General features: G+C 42.4%; 1 protein-coding gene across 2 annotated transcripts in view; it reads right to left on the reverse strand.

Annotated features, from left to right (window-relative positions):
- zhx2a (zinc fingers and homeoboxes 2a) overlaps nucleotides 1-3,075 on the reverse strand; it is a 29,384-nt gene extending 26,309 nt beyond the window's left edge. The window contains exon 1 of one of the 2 annotated variants that reach the window (XM_046043974.1): nucleotides 2,937-3,075. The gene's annotated coding sequence lies outside the window, so the exon portion shown is untranslated. Of the gene's footprint in view, nucleotides 1-2,716; nucleotides 2,903-2,936 lie in introns of those variants that run through there. The other variant, XM_046043973.1, reaches the window with a different exon arrangement.
- Between the last annotated feature and the right edge of the window lie 3,708 nt (nucleotides 3,076-6,783).

Raw genomic sequence — 6,783 nt, forward strand, 5'->3', positions numbered from 1 at the left:
TCTGTGCTGTTCTTTAGTCCAGCCTTTTCCCAGCCATTGGTAGGATTTCTTGATATTAGCCACTTCTTCTTTTTGTCTGTTGTACATGCCGTGCAGCGGCTTGTCTCTCCATGAAGGTTCTTCCTTGTCCTCACCCTCGGGTTTCTGCTGGCTGAGGTATTCACTAAGCAGTTCATCTTTGGGGGCCATCTTCCTGATGTACTCTTGGATCTTTGTTGTTTCATCCTGGACAGTAGTCTTGACACTCACTAGCCCTCGGCCTCCCTTGCTACGCTTGGTGTACACTCTCAGCGTGCTGGATTTGGGGTGAAAACCTCCATGCATTGTGAGGAGCTTTATTGTCTTAATGTCCTTTGGCCAGTTTATTATACCAGCAGGGTATCTGATGACTGGCAGCGCATGTGTGTCGATGGCTTGGATCTTGTTCTTCTTAGCTGACTTTTCAGGACCTGCCTTACTCTCTGTAGGCATTTGGTATATCTCAGGGATTTTAAATAGGCATCCTTTATATTCACTACTTCCTTTTGTTGCACTGACGGTAACAGTCTATTTGTCTGAGCAAGCAAAGAAATGTATCTAATCCATGTTAAAATGTTTCATTTTATGTAGGTGGGTTAATTGCATATATTAATTTCTTATACATTAATAACACCTATTTTTGGCTGTATTCCCCACGCACAATACACTACCCAACCGTCTGTGTGTGTGATTTGAAATGTGACAGTTTACTTTTATCACACAACACTTTGATGGTTCAGCCACCAATAAAAATGAGCCGGTTGTCATTCCAAATTATATAACATTATCTGTGATTTGGCAGATCACAAGTGGAAACCATGTGAAGAACAAACATGAGCCTCATTTTTATTCACATGGAAAGAGCAAGAGTGCGTGGCTTTGCGAGCGAAGCCAAGTTTATACCCAGAGGAATAGCTGGTAACGGGTATGACGGGGGGGGGGGTTAACTGCACTCTGATCAAAATCTCTTACATCTTTTACGGATTGGGGGCTCCACAGTTGATCAAGGAACATTTAGACATAATAGGTCATCCCAGTATGAAGGGAAGGAAATGTCGTCTAATGAACAAGATATTTCAGCGCGCACACACACACACAGTAAGACTGGGTGACAGCTTTACTTAGTAAAGCAGTAAACCTAACACTAAGCTTTTCAATTAATGGGCCCACCTGTGGGGAGTGAGTGTGTAGACCTGTCAGAGGACTGAGACTGTACACTGGTGAACAGGTGCATTGAATTACAGCTTAGCAAATCTGCGTCAGGGACTGTTTATCTGAATGTAACTAATAGTAGAAATATTGTATCGTATAAACAACATTGGCAAATAAACGGTGATGTGGATTCTGTAGATCTGTAATGTAATGCTGATTGGTCAAGTCATGGCCAATCCCAAACATGCTTAATAAGGTCAGCATGAACACAATTGTCTACTGTGTCTACTGTGTACTACTGTGGATATGTGCTGCCCAAATCTGCAAAAAGCAACAAGACAGAAATTATGAAGGGTTTGCATTCAGGTCTGATCAGCTTATAGGAAAGTTAGTGACTTTGCAGTGACTTTGAAGAAAATTCACAGCATGGTCTCCCAATATTAAACCTAGGCCTATATGACATATTACTGTATATGAGATGTTCTGTTATTTGACACAATAACAGAAGAAACTATAAAACTAAGGAGATGATCTACATTGCCCTACATTTTAAAGAGCATTCCCCTGTTTGAACTATGTCACTGGAGTATTTCACTGTATGTGCTATGTTTGATCCTCTTCCTGTTTAGGTATATCTTCTCAGTGACTTCACTAAAAGGTACCTAATGCAGGGCAGGACGATATCAAGGATCCACCCCCCAATTAAAGCACAATGTGTTGACTCCTGAGGAGTGTGGCTGTTTACAGTCCGGGGCTCAAGTTGATATCCTGAATAAAAAGAACCACGCCTGACTTTTTACAGCAGTTACAGGCCTGCTGCAGCGACAGGATACAGGTCAGGTCCTATGCTACAGCGCTGTATATGCGCGTCTCCCCTGCACGCAGAGCCGTGGTCTGCTGGTCTCGGGGGGAGGAGGAGTCATCACCAGGGGTAACGTTACGCCTACATCACGGCGTCGCACAATCAAAGTCTATAAACAACGTCGGACTCCAAAAGTTGCACTCAAACCTACGCACCGCTGAACGTGAGCGGGTACACCGGCGGCGGTGCGGAGTTTAACAGCCGTTTCCACCGGCCAACCCGAGATGTGACAGGGGGGGCGCGGAGAAACACTCAGCCCCAAAATGTTCCCCCTCTCGCCATCGACGTAACAACATGTCGGCAAAGGACGGCCATGTTTTGCTGGTTATGTCGACACGGGGAGGAGGAAAAGTAGACACGATGTTTCTCCTCTCTGCCTTCACCCACCACGGCCACGACGTATCAAAGTGAAACTTAAACAGTGGGGGGAAAAACGTCCAATTAACAACTTGGCGGACACATAGGCTCAGCACGCAGGTGTAAATGGCAGGGGCAGACAAAGTTCATGCGGCTAGACAAGTTAAAATATTTATACACAGGCGTGTGTGTGATAGGGAACCACGCGAAGGCAGGTCAAGCCACGGGAGAGGCACAAAATAACAACTACATGCAGTTTTAACTTGGGGGCACTTTTTGAGGGGCGAGCCGTTTGAAAAGCAGAGCAAGAGTTGAGCCATTTCTTACCTGCCCACCGTTTTGGCGCGATGCTCAGGTAGTGCGGTACAATCCCAAAGCGACTGCTAGACGAAGAAATAACGCCAAATGCTTTTTAAACCCACTCGCGGCGGTCCAATAACCGAGCAGACAACAGGCGACAGGAAAGAAAAAATTGACGATCACAAGGAGGATCTACGCCAAAAGCCACATGATCGCCGACGTCAGAGTACGTATTTGCATGCCGTACCGGAGCGCCGGTGTCCGTCCATAGCGGGTCCATAGTGTTATGGCCGTGAAAAGTTCAGAAACAGGCTGAGGAAAGTGAAACAACTCTCTGTCCAGGGGTCAGGAGGAGTTCTGGTGGCCCCACGAAGCGTGTCTGCTGATGTAAAAATGAATGAACTGCGTCTTGTTTCCGTCAACTTGTCCCTGTGCTGATGCCTGCCTGCCTCTTGGCTTGGAGCTAATTGAATATTAAAGTAGCAGTGGGGGCGTTTGTTGCCCCAAAAGTCCCACCCACTCGCTTGTCACCCCGCCCACCCCTCTTTCTCTCTCCTCCATCCCCCTGTATGCATGTGCATTTGAGGTGAGGTGTGCAGTTGCTGCAGTGCTTTCTCAACTGGCAGCTGCGGGAAACTGCACACCCCCGGCCTTTCATCACACACACAAAACACATCTGGATCCACAAAGGTTAGTCTGAGGTCAACTGATACTCGGGTTATATTGGTGAGAGACATTGCCCTGAAGTAACACAGACAGTTTGGTGAGCTCCCACACAACAGTGACCTCCACTGGATCCACTTAAGAAGTGATTCTGACCTTGACCTATGCACGTTTCACATCTGTGAAACGTGCATAGGTGTGTAGTGCAGTGATGAGGCCTTCTGGTATTCACAAAACCCATGTGACATTCATGAATTCAAAATATTATCAGACCACAGAGAGTGTTATTTTAATGAAGTGGGATGTCTGTTTTCACCTGCCCTTCTGCACAGGGAGGCCAGCATGCAGGCTCATTTACAGCGCGGTGACCTTGGACTTGGAAGATTTTTATTATTTTGCTCAGGGTGGAGGTTTTTGACATGTGGCCTGAATTTTGGCTGCAATCTCTGGTTGACACCGTCTTTCTTTCTAGCTCTTAGGGGAGCTCAAGCACCATTATTGCTTTGCATATATAGGCAGGTCAGTAAAAAAACAAAACAAATCAGCTGATTTCCCTCAGTTTCTGAGACAGTGCATTTTTTCTAGACATTTGAGTGTGGATGTTTTATCTTAGAGATATCTTAGTGTGTCACTTCCATTAAGTTGGTGAACTTGTGAAAGACAATTGAGATCATAAAAATGTATGGCTTAGATCAGTGCTGCAGAGGCTCATATGCTGACTTTTTAGTCCCTACAAAAACACTGGATCCTACAATTCCCATGATGCACATCTTTTGTTAGACCCTCCCTGTCTGGTAAACGCCTTGCCTCAGTTAAAAACATCAATAACCCCGATGGCGTCATGTGGGTTAAAGTGACCTTGATGTGAAAACTTGGGGAGTGCCCATTTAAGTTCAGATGGATCTGTGAATTATACATTCTGCTGTATCTGTATGTGGGCCTTTAAAGCATGCCTTTTGTGTCAAGTTTATACATTTTCCCAATATTTGTTTCCTCTGGACGCACCGGTTTCAGCTAACGCCACAAGACCTGCATAAGGTATTTTAAGAATACTCCTACCCCAGAGAACTGGTGTCGATCCATTGCAGAAACCTGAATTTAACAAAGTGCACAGTCATCTCCCCTGCAATGTCTCTCTTATTTAATTATTATTAGCTTAGTTATCCATCTCCGGCTGCTGTGAGGTTTGGATTCATTTAAAATACTGCACCTTTTTGACCTAAAATAATTTTTAACATGAAGAATGGTTCCAGCATTGGGAATATCAGCTGCCCATCTCAATACTGAGCATCAGAGAAAATGCTCTTTGTGTAGTAATAGCAGATTTTTAGCCTTTATTTATCTAATACTGCTTGTTCAGTTTGTGATGAGTAAATGTAGTGTAGCTGTCCCTGATATCATAAGCCAAACTGAGTATGTTGTTGATATTCTGCATGAGTATTTTTAATGCTACTTGCTCTCAGACCAGAACATCAAGACAAATTCCCCTGTTTAGATGAAAACAAATATAAAAAGGACTGATAAATTGCATCTCTCCAACAATATTATGAAGGGGAATGGCTGAAACATCAGAACATAGTTAAGATCAAGACCAACCTTCCTCTGAAGGACTATTTTACCTCCAGAATGTATTACTATGTTGTTGATTCAACGTTTCACGTCGCCTTTGTCCCCAGGTTGAAACCTCCTATCAAAGTTGAGAATTATTAATATTAAGGTCTCTTTTTTGGTGACAAAAAATAATAGAAAAAAGACTTTGATGAAGTTGTCCACCTATCTGCTCTGATCCTTTCCTTCATGAGCTATTTGAATGATCCGTTTATCTCTTAAAGTTGGACGTCCTTAATCAATTGAGTCAATTCAATTGAGTCTTGATACCTTATCTCCAATAAACATTTTTTATCAGTGTTTCTACTTTATAAAGTTAGAAAAAAAAACATTTAAAAAAACAAAACCACAAGGACAAGATGTGCCAGTACACATAATGACTGAAGTTACACTGCATAATGTGGAGATTTGTTTTGGAAACATAAAAGTGTCTCTGGTTTTCTACATGGACATTGTTAGCTGAAGGCATTTGGGCCAATTCTGAGGCTTGGATGGGCATGAAACTGTCCAGGTTAAATCATCAGTACAAAAGATGAACAACTGTGTTAGAAAATATCTGGTTCTCTGATAAAAAGTCAAAGATACAAGCCTATTTGCTAGAGTAATTAGCTATGACTCCTGAGGTGCACTGTGGTGTGAAACATCACCATTACAATTTTGTTGTGTACTCTGCCAACAGCGAGCTAAAGCTTAACTTTACGTTTTGTAGAGACCCCAGAATATATTCAAGAGCATAAATCAATTTGTTCTCTGGGTCAATTGGATGACAATGGCACATTGTTTTGTTCTGATTCACCCCACTGACTTGCTTCTTCTTCATAGCAATGGTGGCTCATGTATATTGTAATGTTAAGAGCTATCAATAGCGAACTGGCAGAAAGTAGAAAAAATTACAGTTGATGACCATAACATATGCTTATATACCATGACATAATCCAGCAGACCCATTGTCACTATGTTGAGGCTCACAGATAGCTCTAATAGGGTGGGAATCAGTGTTCATATATATTATTATATTTGATATATGGTAAAATATAGATGACTGATTACTGTGAAACCAAAGGCTTGCTGCAGAATAATGAAACAGTTTAAATCAATATAAACAGAGTATTCTGCATATAAACAAACTTTTTCCCCACCAATGAATATCACACAGACAGTGAATTCTTTATCAATTTCTAAAGAGCAAGACCTTTTCTGAGGATAAATGTGATTCAAATAAAAGGTCACTAGATGGTGCCAACTGGCTGTATATTCACTCCTGTGTAGACCTCCTAAAGCTGCTATGGGACTGAACTGAACTGGCTGTATGCTTGTTATTTGAAGTGCATATATGGTGGAAGTGCTACCAGTTTTCAGTGCATCTAATAACTTGTTTAGATTTATACCGTGTTGGGACAGACTCGCTGTCACTGAGGGTAATTCAAATCATTTCCATTAAATCTTTACAACAGTCCTTAACCTTAACTTAAGAAGACAGAGAGACAGAAAGAGAAAGAGAGAGAGAGAGAGAGAGAGGAAGGTACAAATAAAGAAGGTAGATTAAATTAGAAAAGACTTTGTCAAGGTAGAGTTAAAAGAGTCAGTATGTGGTCCGCAGGAAGTTGGCTTGGCCCATTGTGGATGACGTGCAAGTGAACCTACAGGGAATACCAGACTTGGACAACCTCTCCTCTCCTTTCTCTCTCCATTTATTTGTCCCCAGGATGAGATCAGTTCACTGCTTTCCATCTGTTCATTTGTTGATTTGTTGATTTTGCCTGTGATCTGTTAGCTTTAGCCTCAGTCTGTTTTTATATTCAGTCTATGGTTTTGCATCGTTA

Source organism: Micropterus dolomieu, linkage group LG03 (genome assembly GCF_021292245.1).
Source record: "Micropterus dolomieu isolate WLL.071019.BEF.003 ecotype Adirondacks linkage group LG03, ASM2129224v1, whole genome shotgun sequence".
Taxonomy (NCBI): Eukaryota; Metazoa; Chordata; class Actinopteri; order Centrarchiformes; family Centrarchidae; genus Micropterus; species Micropterus dolomieu.